Here is a 13732-nt window from a genome sequence, read left to right on the forward strand (position 1 = left end):
TACTATGTTTGCTAACGCTTATACCGATTTAATATATACAGCCATATAGTAATAACTAAGGCCTCCTTTGTCGTTGCTTTCTCAGCGGAATTCGACCACTTTTCTGTTTGCTCACGTCCCAGTTCTGGCTGTGTAGATTCATAATTTGTCATATTAACAGTAGGGCTTCGCGCGATGATACCACTGTCACATCAAGACCTATAAAACCAACCTGGCAGGTGCTGGGTAAACTTAAGGAGCATCATTAGAATAAGAAGGTTGTGGCATTGAAGTAGATTGTGTCACGCAGGGAGTGCGTATCCCATCTCCTAAGAAGCAGTGTGGAAAAGTCAAGTGCGATTTTATCTCATTCTAATAATTTTGCACATTGTCAAATTTCGTTCAAGCGCACTGTACGAAGGGTAGCCTTGTACACTTACCTAATTTATTTATTTGGTTGAATTTTAATAATGCCTCATGTGGTGTACGTGGCCGTTGGTGGGGGGGGGGGGGGGGGGGTGGTGGTGGTAGTACGCCAGTGTGGGACAATAATATAGGAGCCTCTCACCAATGCGCTGTGAGTTGAAGTCGCTGTGAGTTGAAGTCCAGTACATGCAGACTTTCTTTCTGGCTGTACGTGGGAAGGCCTTTCAGCAGCCTGCGGATTGTCGTGGGTTTCCACCGGGCTCTGTCCGAGGTTTCCTCCCACCAATGCTCCCACCGCCGTCGTATAAGCGAAATATTCGTGAGTAGGACGTAAAACACCAATAAAAATAAATAAATAAATAAATAAATAAAAAATATATAAATAAATAAACAGATAGATAAATAGATAAATGAATAAACTATATCCGTTATAGTGACATGTATGCTACTGTCGGCTAGGCTGTCTGAGGTGGAAATCTCAAAATGCTTGACAAGAACGATTGTTTTCATTTTCGTCGACACGCACAGTGTCGGCCAAATTAGCACATGAAAAAAAAAATGCCTGAAAAAACCGGCGTTAAGCTAGAGACCTTTTAGTCCTTTACCACAAGGTTTGAGGAAAGAATGTGTAGGGTTTTTGTGTAACAGCCGTATGTCATTAATAGTCATAGTGTGGAGATGTGATATGTATGGCAGCTTTATGGTTTTGTTAATCTTCTGTGAACGAATAAATGCAATTCCTCGTTAACCCATCTGAGCGCATGCGCAATGGAGAGGTGAATGAGTTGAAGCACCTGTTATAGGGCCGAGGATATACCACCGTTGATTCTGTGTTGAACAAATACATACATGTAGATATTTAGTAACAAGTCTTAGCATGATAAACCCCATATAGGCCTTCTGTAACAAGTCTTAGCATTATAAAGCCCATATAGGCCTACTGTAACAAGTCTGTGCATTAACGGTGGGGTAATGGTGGGCGGTGTGTTGGAGGGCGGGGAGGACAGAGCGTGGTTTGACGGGTGGGAGAGAATGCACGCGACGAAACGATAGACGTAAACGTGGTTTAGACATTTTTATATCATGACACTTTTGTGTCTTACTCACAAATTGATTCAGCGTCTTGTCACACACGCACGCACGCACGCACGCACGCACACACAGATATACACGCAAAAATATGTATTTGATGAAATAAAACTCTCTTAAAGTAGATCATGTAACAACTTACACACCTCATGTCACAGCCTTCAATAATACGAAGGCGACGAAAGCACTTTTCTATATCCCAACGCCGTGTTTTACAGCATTCGAGATAAACACGGTCACAAATCACACAGCTGTCTACCGATGTTGATACACATTGTATAGGGCCTACTATTTGACAAAATATTTCCCCGTGGTCAGGCCTTTGCTTTGTGTGTTTACTTTTGGGTTTATTGTTCCCTTATTTATGTATTGATTTATTAGTTTACTTATCTATTTCTTTATACATTAATAAAATGTCTTATTTTTTATAGTGCAGTGGAAATATGTCTGCATTCTTAACTTACCTAATTCACTGTTAAGGGTACATTTTAATAACAAAGTTTGAATATTTACAGTAGAAGTTGCTGGCAGTTCGTGATACAGTGGATTTTAGCCGTGTACACGGAAGGCGGGTACACCTCTGATGTCATTTGTGCGAGGGTGTACTTTTAATTTTTTTTTAATACGCAAAAAGTGAAAATTAGTATGAAAAAAGTTTCACTCTTGCTTTAACACTCATTCTTTTAACATGTATATGTCTCACGAGAAAATGCTGGTGTGACAACCTTCAAGTTTCGTCGCATCGTATCGAATCGACGTCCAGCTACAAAAGTCGACGTCGAGAGTTCACATCGCGTTTTTCCATGTTAACGGTCCGGTTAGACTCGACGTTGTGGTTTGAAACGTGTGGTCGAAGTTTAAATGGGTACTTAATATGCAAAAATTTGATGCGACAACTCCACGTGGACTTTTGAAACTTGGTGTTGAGTATTAGGTGCGTTGATGGGTCGTGGCACATAGGAGATAGGTGGGCAAGTGCGCGTTTGGAATTGGAATGGACGGGTGGGAGTGTGCGCAAGATATGAGTTTCAGTCGTAATTTATACAAGTATGACACCCTGTATGTATGGGTAATGCACGTGTGTGCCGCGTGAAACGTACGTGGATATCAGTCTAGGTGTGGAAATAGACATTCGTATACAAGGCACCAAACAAAATGCACGTTCTGGATGAATAAGGAATTGCAAAATAAATTTTCAAATCAACGTTTAACACAAACCTCCAAAGAACTATGTAAGTAAATTACAGAAATTAAAGCGAATTCATACAAAGAGAGGCAGTCGACAGATTCAATGATGACGATTGTTCTCCTCGGATAAATGAATTCAGTATCCTTCTACATCGTGTACATACAAGCTGCTGGTTCATACAAGATGCTGGTTCATACAAGATGCTGGTTCATACAAGCTGCTGGTTCATACAAGATGCTGGTGCATACATGATGCTGGTTCATACAAGATGTTGATTCATACAAGATGCTGGTTCATACAAGATGCTGGTTCATACAAGATGTTGGCTCATACAAGAGGCTGGTTCATACAAGATGTTGGTTCATACAAGATGCTGGTTCATACAAGATACTGGTTCATACAAGATGTTGGTTCATACAAGCTGCTGGTTCATACAAGATGCTGGTGCATACATGATGCTGGTTCATACAAGATGTTGATTCATACAAAATGCTGGTTCATAAAAGATGCTGGTTCATACAAGATGTTGGCTCATACAAGAGGCTGGTTCATACAAGATGTTGGTTCATACAAGATGCTGGTTCATACAAGATACTGGTTCATACAAGATGTTGGTTCATACAAGCTGCTGGTTCATACAAGATGCTGGTTCATACATGATGCTGGTTCATACAAGATGTTGATTCATACAAGATGCTGGTTCATACAAGATGCTGGTTCATACAAGATGTTGGTTCATACAAGATGCTGGTTCATACAAGATGCTGGTTCATACAAGATGTTGGTTCATACAAGATGCTGGTTCATGCTAGATGCTGGCTCATACAAGAGGCTGGTTCATACAAGATGCTGGTTCATACAAGATGCTGGTTCATACAAGATGCTGGTTCATGCATGATGCTGGTTCATACAAGAGGCTGGTTCATACAAGATGCTGGTTCATACATGATGCTGGTTCATACAAGATGCTGGTTCATACAAGATGCTGGTACATACAAGATGCTGGCTCATACAAGATGCTGGCTCATGCAAGATGCTGGTTCATGCAAGATGCTGGTTCATACAAGAGGCTGGTTCATACAAGATGCTGGTTTATACAAGATGCTGGTGCATACAAGAGGCTGGTTCATACAAGATGCTGGCTCATACAAGAGGCTGGTTGATACAAGATCCTGGTTGATACAAGATGCTGGTTGATACAAGATGCTGGTTCAGAAAAGATGCTGGTTGATACAAGATGCTGGTTCATAAAAAATGCTGGCTCATACAAGATGCTGGTTCCGAAGATGCCGTTGAAATATGTACATTCTTTTCTGTCGTGCTTTGATTTGATCTGTTCATATATCCAACGTAGCGATTCTTATTCAACACCAAAAATATAATTTAACACTAGCCCCTGGTTAAGCGGAAACAGAAATAATCATGAAGCAGGGCGCCAGAGATTCTGGACATCTGTCCATATTTACCTGTCGGAGACTTAAACTCATTGTAAAAGTTCAGAAAACTTGAGACGGCGTTTTGGAAGTTACTTGACACACTTCAGTTTTGGAAGTTACTTGACACACTTCAGTTTTGGAAGTTACTTGACACACTTCAGTTTTGGAAGTTACTTGACACACTTCAGTTTTGGAAGTTACTTGACACACTTCAGTTTTGGAAGTTACTTGACACACTTCAGTTTTGGAAGTTACTTGACACACTTCAGTTTTGGAAGTTACTTGACACACTTCAGTTTTGGAAGTTACTTGACACACTTCATTTTGTGCGAGAATAACTTATAACGTTGTTTGAAATTGTCATACAACACACAGGATCTAATTTCTGCTATACTATTTGGGATATGTATTCGCTATAAACAGGGCTCTTTATACACGTTCATTCACAAGTACTACAATGAGATCCATGGACTAACTAAAGCTATTGACTTCCACGTGATCATAGAGTCATGGATCAAGTAATGCACTGTAATTATGAGACATTCTCGTCGAGTTTTCAACTCAAATCGGTTGACTTCTCTTTGTTGAGGTTAGCGACTTTTCAAGGCAAATAAATGACACCAAGAGTATGTGGCAATCATTGATTGTAAAACTGCTTAAATGGAACACCCAGGCGAGCGCGGGGGTGAGCGATAACATCTGTTCATTCCAGTTTAAACGGTGGTTTGTGTCACGAGAAAATAGTCGACACCAAAAAAAGAAAAAAAAAAAACGCCTCGAGATTTGAGCCAGAGGGGTGACTAACGCGAGAGTATCGCGTTGCGGTAATTAGTGCGATTAAAGCTTGTGCCGTATCGTCAAATAATCTGAAGTGCTGGTCGGGAGAACAGAGGACTCTTGTGTGACAAAGCGGTTATTGTGTTGAGGGACAGATCCAACATGTCTCGGGCAGGATCACCCGACTCTTACATAGCTACACGGCTAACCCTTTAAACCTGTAGGTATAAATAAATTAGAGTTCAAATCAGAGCTCCTGAGGTAAGGTTATACAACATAAGCACACAGGCTAAAGTGCACACGTTTGGAGCGGTATATGCTGGTACCCACCTCTCGCTGGATAGGGTGTGGGCTTAGCTCCAGAGGTTTGTCAGGTACCTGGCAAAGGGGAGGGGTCTACCCCGGGCACTCCGCTAACATAAATATATCAAGCAACCAGTTAATCAATGCAATGCAATCAATCAATCAATCAATCAATCAAAAGGCCAATCAATCAGTCAGTACCAAGAAATAAAGAGATAAGCACATAAATAACGTTGTATATTTGACCCGGTGATCAGCATTTTATGAAGTTTCAATGAATGGCTTGAGAAAAAGAGCCAAGGTATGTCTTTTTTAAGCGGGCTTTGTATGGCGGTCTTGTCGCTCAGTCCATTTTACTGTTACTGGTTACTGGATATGGTTCAAATAACTAAAATGCGCGACTCACAACCGCTGACATTACCGATGTGGGACCAATCCGGCTGCCTTGTATTGGAAATTTGTACAATCAGCCCTTCTCTCCCACCCTCTTCTCACCACACATTTTTATTGCTCTTGAAGCCTTGGTGACAAAGTGTAAACATCTAGGATGCCAGTGACTTCGTCTCAGGCAAAAACTGTCTGCTCTTTGTACTTGACAATAGACATTAGTGTAATAAACAAACACACCATGTAGATCCTTGACCGTGGAAACCCACCAAAATTGAATCAAAACAAACCAGAAAAGAGAATTAAAATAAAAAAGGGTTGTGTGGAGCACCAGTTGTGAAGTATGCATGTTTATTTATTTGTTATCGTCGTCATCGTCGTCATCATCATTCTGTGTTTTATCATCTCTTCGTGTTCTCAAATATGAATCATGTAAACTCTTTGTGTATTCTCTGAACTCTCCTGTACACTTGGGTTGTGATTCGTTTATTTGCGAAAATGTTTCACTGTTCCAAATGATTCACTGTGCAAAATATTTCACTCTGCCAAATATATCATTCCTAAACTGTTGCAAGCCACATACTAAAATCTTTTTTCAAGTATGAATAAATACTCATTTGAAGTCAAAGAGTTCGATCATATGAATTTTCGTCCGTCTTTGTCGTATTAAATAGGTTAAGATAAGATATAAGGTTCCGCATAGGATTACACTGCGCGTCTTTAGTTATACTATCGGAATTCTTAAAATATAAAAAGATTGCAGCGTAGGGAGCAAAACCTAAGCAGCGGCAGTAGAATGATAGTTGCCACATGTATCCAGTGAAACACGATCTCTTTGTCAATTTGCTAAGGTTTTATTTCAGCTCATCATGTAAATGCTGAACGATCAATCAATGAAATCTGAGTTCGCAAGGAACTATTCAAGGATTCAGGGGACAAAACGTAAAGTGCACTAGAATCTTCTACCTGACATTGTCAAAGTCTAAATGGATTTTCTCAAGGCGAAGGCCTGGAGCTCTCTCCTCAGCTCCCTCTTCAGCTCTCTCGTCAGATCTCTCTTCAGCTCTGTCGTCAGCTCTCTCGTCAGCTCTCTCTTCAGCTCTCTCGTCAGCTCTCTCGTCAGCTCTCTCGTCAGCTCTCTCTTCAGCTCTCTCGTCAGCTCTGTCTTCAGTTCTCTCGTCAGCTCTCTCGTCAGCTCTGTCGTCAGCTCTCTCGTCAGCTCTCTCTTCAGCTCTCTCGTCAGCTCTGTCTTCAGTTCTCTCGTCAGCTCTCTCGTCAGCTCTCTCGTCAGCTCTCTCTTCAGCTCTCTCGTCAGCTCTGTCTTCAGTTCTCTCGTCAGCTCTCTCTTCAGCTCTCTCGTCAGCTCTCTCTTCAGCTCTCTCGTCAGCTCGCTCGTCAGCTCTCTCGTCAGCTCTCTCGTCAGCTCTCTCGTCAGCTCTCTCTTCAGCTCTCTCGTCAGCTCTCTCTTCAGCTCTCTCGTCAGCTCGCTCGTCCGCTCTCTCGTCCGCTCTCTCGTCAGCCTGAAGAAAACACTCTTGGCTTCACTCCACTACTTAATTATTGACCAAAACGATCACAGAAACCTTAATTCCCTCTGGAAACCTTGCACTGGTATTTCCAAGAAGATTTATATGTCTAATCAAAGAAAAGCTATAGTGAGAAATGTACGCCGTATTCATTTATTCGGAGGGAAATAAGGAAGACGTTTGCAAAGGCACGTCAGATCTCGCATTGACATTTATGGAAGCTATGGATGTATGAATTAACTGCATAGTTTTTACCTGATTCTACTTAAGCCATGGTTCTAGGGGGCGTGTAAGCTGCTACTTTTTATGCATTTACATGAACAGTTAAAATAAAACCCTAGGTGAGGTAAATTGACAAGAGGCTGTATTTCACCCCTTACGTGTAACCATTTGCGAACTATCACACTGTCGTCTCGTTTCTATGTTGTACATGTTTAATTAGATCAGATTACGTTCATATTTTTATATTTTTGTAAAACTGCAAGTAGGGTGTAGTATTTTAGATACAGTTTACACTGAAATTTTTGTGACAGTCAGGTTGGAATGGCCTTTGCCCTCGGATTTATTCGTTCCAGTTACCTAAAACAAGACTATTTATGCGCAAGTCTTTTTAGTTCTAAAATACCTTACCGTGCTTTGTACGAATGGCATTAGCATTGACATGCCTGATCGAGCAGGTTTATGGTGGAGTTTAATGGTTAAACAACCTCATATTACGACAGAGTGAACCTTCCCTGGCGCATACGGATGTAACCGAAAGTCCATCATTAGATACTTCAACGCGGTCCGCGCTGGCAAATGCTCAACGCCGGTAGACTTCAAGGACACTTCAACGAGGTCCGCACTGCTTGTTAAGTTGGGAAAGGTGACAGCCGCGTCTAGATTAACGGCATAAACCGACTCGTTTTCGCTCTTTGAAGGCCTTTAACTGCGTTATAAAAGTTCAAAAATCAAGATCAAACACCTGGGGGGAAACAATATTAAGTCAACAAAGCTGTACAACTAATAGCAATGAAAAACAAAACATTAAATCTGTTGGTGACATTAACAGTTAGAAAACAGCAACTATTACAAGGACGATGAGATGTTGTGAAGACAATAATTAGGGTTAATGACAATAATATAATAGCTGACCTTATACATGCATCCGTACCAAGCAGAACAAATCAGCTGTTATCTGTACATTAAATTGTTCTTCTGCTCTTGAAGTAAGATTACCACTTGTTTGTGCAGTATTATTGTGAAGTGAATATTGTGGCGTAATGAATGTTTTTGATCATGGATATCGGGAATCCACGAAGAAACATTTCATTTGAGCATAATGACCTTTGAACCAAGTAGACTATTAGGTTTTGTGATCATCTTGGTTTTATTTTTAACATATAAATGAATGTGTTTGACATAAATTCCACTTCTGGAAGAAACAAAATGACCTGTTTTGAAACAAGTTTTTCTTCTTTTTATTTCTAAATTGAACACTTTTATTCCAATAAAACTGAGCATGGTTATGTCAATACTGTTCAGTTTTATTTCTGAAATGCTGAATTCTTATTTTGACAGTAGTTTTTGAAATAAGATGCATTATAGTTACGTATTAAATTACTTGTGTTTACCGCTGTATCCAAGAATAACTTGTTTAGAAGACGGCGGTAAGATTGTATGGGCTGATGGAACCAGAATGCCCGGAAGAAAACCACTGCTCTTCCTCAGGTACTTGACAGATTTCCGGACTCCCAGCTGCAGCCGAAGGTGCGAGAGCTGGATTAGAACTCATGACTTCATGGTACAAGGGACTTCGGTGAAAGAGAGCTATCGCTTGTGAAGGGACCACACTGTAAGATTTGTCGTATCAACGTGTGGAATTCAACAAGTCCAACGGAAATAGGTCAAACGCTATTTAATAAGGCGCAATCACATAGCACGCCCGCATGACAAATCGATATACGACAAATCCATACCGGACTAAATCACACCATATGTATCCAGCTTTAGCTGTCTGAGTTTAGGGAGAGTCTTTACGATCTAGTTAGCCCTACAAAGATCCTCCCTTCCCATCTCCCCCCTTCCCCTCTCCCCCCTTCCCCTCTCCTCCCTTCCCCTCTCCTCCCCACCCCGAAAAAAAACTATGTCGTAAAGATATCTTTAAGGCGGCACGCAGACACAAACGGTCCAGAGGTTAACTTTTATTGTAGCCAACAAAAGCTTTAATACGAGCAAATTACTTCTTTTGCCACAAGCATTGGTATATGAAACGAATGCCCTTTATACCTTACTGCACATGACACGCATATATAATACGTTGTCGACTGTCGTGTGGTGTATGCATAGCTAAGGGTTTGTTGACAACAGTTCTATAAAGGAGAACTATAAAAGTTCTATAAAAGAGATAAGAAGGCAGCTGGGAGGGGAGGGGGAGAAGTGTGTGGAAAATTACATTTCATAAAGCTGTGTGAGGAATGAAAATGGATTAGTATTTGAATAGTTTATAGTGATCCGCCAGCCGTATTTCTTGACCCATGCCTCGGTGAACAGAAAACACAATGCCATCAGTTTCGAAACACATTGTTCTTTCCCTCCTATAGCCGGACTAATTCGTTAACGAATAGGGGTTAATGGTTGTTTACGTTGTCATAGGTTTAGGACTGCGTGTCACACAATCTACCTGTTTCGTATGACTGGCTAACAAATACTTACAAACACTTTCTTTGTTACAATGTCTCGCTGGCTGAAACAAGAAAGTCCTGTGACGATAAGGTCCTGGACCACGGGGGTCGAGTGTTCAAATCCAGGTCTCGCTTTTTGGGTTACGACCTTACGTCAGGAGGTTTGTTAGATACCAGCGGGAGGTCGGTGGTGTACGCCAAACTCTCCGGTTTTCTCTACCTTGCACAAACCTGAACGCCCTCATACGTGACACATTCTTAAGCTCTGCGTTAAACACCAATCAGTCAATGATTGAATCAATCAATCAATCAATCAACCGGCAGTTAATCAGCAGGTGAATTGAACGATCCATATACACCAATTTCCAGAGAAACTTATCTTGAATTTGTAAACCATGTAGGAACTATGCCTCACAGAACAGCTAGGCTCTCGATCATCTCTCAAGAGAATTTACGACGTGTAATAACACCTTTAAATAAGCCTACGGCAAAAATCCACAAAAACATAATCTTGGTCACTTTCCGTACAAATTGGCTATAGGTGACGTAAACATATTCCTGACATGACCTTGAAAAATATATTTTACAATGTGACCTGTAAACAGTCAGATAAATCACGGTGTGATTTGTAGGCGGTCAGATAAATCACGATGTGATTTGTAGGCGGTCAGATGAACCCCAATGGGATCTGTAGGCCCCCAAATCAACTACGATCTATTGTTTAGGCCACCAGACAAACTACGATGTAATGAGCAGGCAATCAGATACACTACGATCCAGATTAACCACAATGCGACCTGTAAACAATTAATAAACTACGATGAGATCTGTAGCCTGTCAGATAAAACACAGTGTTATGTTTAGGCAATCAAATGATGTACGATGTAATAGGTAGACAGCCTACAGATCTCATCCTAGATTATCTGACAGCCCACAGATCACATTGTGGTTTATCTAACAGTATACAGATCACATCGAGGTTTATCTGACAGCCTACAGATCACATCGAGGTTTATCTGAGAGGGTACAGATCACATCGAGGTTTATCTGACAGCCTACAGATCACATCGTGGCGTAGTTTATCTAACAGCCTACAGATCACATCGAGGTTTATCTGACAGCCTACAGATCACATCGTGGTTTATCTGAGAGCCTACAGATCACATCGAGGTTTATCTGAGAGCCTACAGATCACATCGAGGTTTATCTAACAGACTACAGATCTCATAGTGGTTTATCTGACAGTATACGGATTACTTCGAGGTTTATCTGACAGCCTACAGATCACATCGTGGTTTATCTGACAGCCTACAGATCACATCGTGGTTTATCTGACAGCCTACAGATCACATCGTGGTTTATCTGACAGCCTACAGATCACATCGTGGTTTATCTGACAGCCTACAGATCACATCGTGGTTTATCTGACAGCCTACAAATCACATTGCGGTTAATCTGACAACCTACAAATCATACTGTGGTTTATTTTAGAGACTACAGAATTCATAGTGGTTTATCTGAAAGCCTACAGATCACATTGTGGTTTATCTGACAGTCTACAAATCACATTGTGGTTCATCTGACAGCCTACAAATTACAATGTGGTTTATCTGACAGACTGCGGATCACATCGCGGTTTATCTGACAGCCTACAGATCACATTGTTGTTTATCTGACAGCCTACACATCTCTTCGTGGTTTATCTGACAGCATACAGATTGCATTGTGATTTATCTGAAAGCCCACAGATCACATTGTGGTTTATCTAACAGCCTACAGATCACATCGAGGTCTACCTGACAGACTACAGATCTCATAGTGGTTTATCTGATAGCCTGCAGATCTCATAGTGGTTTATCTGACAGCCTACAGATCTCATAGTGGTTTATCTGACAGCGTACAGATTACATCGTGGTTTGTCTGACAGCCTGCAAATCACATCGAAGTTTATCTGACAGCCTACAGATCACATCAAGGTTTATCTGACAGCTTACAGATCATATTGTTGTTTATCTGACAGCCTACACATCTTTTCGTGGATTATCTGACAGCATACAGATCATATTGTTGTTTATCTGACAGCCTACACATCTCTTCGTGGTTTATCTGACAGCCTACACATCTCTTCGTGGTTTATCTGACAGCATACAGATCACATCTAGGCTTTATCTGACAGCCTACAGGTTAGATCCTGGTTTATCTGACAGACTACAGATCTCATAGTGGTTTATCTGACAGCCTACAGATCACATGGAGGTTTATCTGACAGACTACAGATCTCATAGTGGTTTATCTGACAGCCTACAGATCACATTGTTGTTTATCTGACAGCCTACACATCTCTTCGTGGTTTATCTGACAGCATACAGATGAAATTGTGGTTTATCTGACAGCCTAAAGATTACATTGTGGTTTATCTGACAGCCTACACATCTCTTCGTGGTTTATCTGACAGCATACAGATCACATTGTCGTTTTTCTGACAGCATACAGATCACATCGAGATTCATCTGACAGCCCACAGATTAGATCCTGGTTTATCTGACAGCATACAGATCTCACAGTGGTTTATCTGACAGCCTACAGATCTCATTTTGGTTTATCTGACATTTTACAGATCTCATAATGGTTTATCTGACAGACTATAGATCTCATAGTGGTTTATCTGACAGCCTATAGATCTCATAGTGGTTTATCTGACAGCATACAGATCTCACAGTGGTTTATCTGACAGCCTACAGATCTCACAGTGGTTTATCTGACATTTTACAGATCTCATAATGGTTTATCTGACAGACTACAGATCACATCGTGGTTTATCTGACAGCCTGTAGATCTCATCGAGGTTTATCTGACAGCCTACAGATCACATCGTGGTTTATCTGAAAGACTACAGATCTCATAGTGGTTTATCTGACATTCTGCAGATCTCATAGTGGTTTATCTGACAGCCTAGAGATCTCATCATGGTTTATCTGACAGCCTACAAATCACATCAAGGTTTATCTGACAGCATGCAGATCACATCGAGGTTTATCTGACAGCCTACAGATCTCACAGTGGTTTATCTGACAGACTACAGATCTCATAGTGGTTTATCTGACATTCTGCAGATCTCATAGTGGTTTATCTGACAGCCTAGAGATCTCATCATGGTTTATCTGACAGCCTACAAATCACATCAAGGTTTATCTGACAGCATGCAGATCACATCGAGGTTTATCTGACAGCCTACAGATCTCACAGTGGTTTATCTGACAGACTACAGATCACATCGTTGTTTATCTGACAGCTTACAAATCACATTGTGGTTTATCTGACAGCCTACAGATCTGATAGTGGTTTATCTGACAGCATACAGATCACATTGTGGTTTATCTGACAGCCCACAAATCACATTGCTGAGTGTGGTTTATCTGACAGCCTACAGATCACATTGCGGTTTATCTGGCAGCCTAGAGATCTGAGTGTGGTTTATCTGACAGTATAAAAATGCCATCGTGGTTTATCTGTCATATTGCTATTGAGTCTTTATTGATTTGTGTAAACAATTAGTATGTTAGTCATTTAGCCAAACTATCTCTTTTATGTATTCACTAAGCATTCACTAATTGACCAATTTACATATTCATGTGAAAGCATGGTGTCTGTTCGCTAAAAATGACATTTCTTTTCTTACTAGAATACTGGGCTCAGTTGATCGAAAGTGCATTAGCTAATACTTGTAATAAGTCAGATTTTGTTTAAAGTTTTAGCCTAACTCGTTGAAGGCTTGGCTAAAAGATAAATCTGGTATTAAGTCTTTAACCAGTTTTCAGCTGCTTTGTCAGATGGTATCGAAAACGGCACGCGTGGGCTCAAGCCCGAGGTGGGTCTTACCAAGGCCGTGAATTTGGCCATCTTAGTGGATTGGCGCTCCACATAACAGGATAATGCAAGGCCCGATTGACTGGATAA

The 13732-nt window shown here is 40.9% G+C and overlaps 1 protein-coding gene across 1 annotated transcript in view; it reads left to right on the top strand.

Annotated features, from left to right (window-relative positions):
- LOC135462984 (aminopeptidase N-like) overlaps window positions 1–13732 on the top strand; it is a 53496-nt gene that overhangs the window by 26394 nt on the left and 13370 nt on the right.

This window comes from Liolophura sinensis, chromosome 2 (assembly GCF_032854445.1).
Source record: "Liolophura sinensis isolate JHLJ2023 chromosome 2, CUHK_Ljap_v2, whole genome shotgun sequence".
In the NCBI taxonomy this organism is placed as follows: Eukaryota; Metazoa; Mollusca; class Polyplacophora; order Chitonida; family Chitonidae; genus Liolophura; species Liolophura sinensis.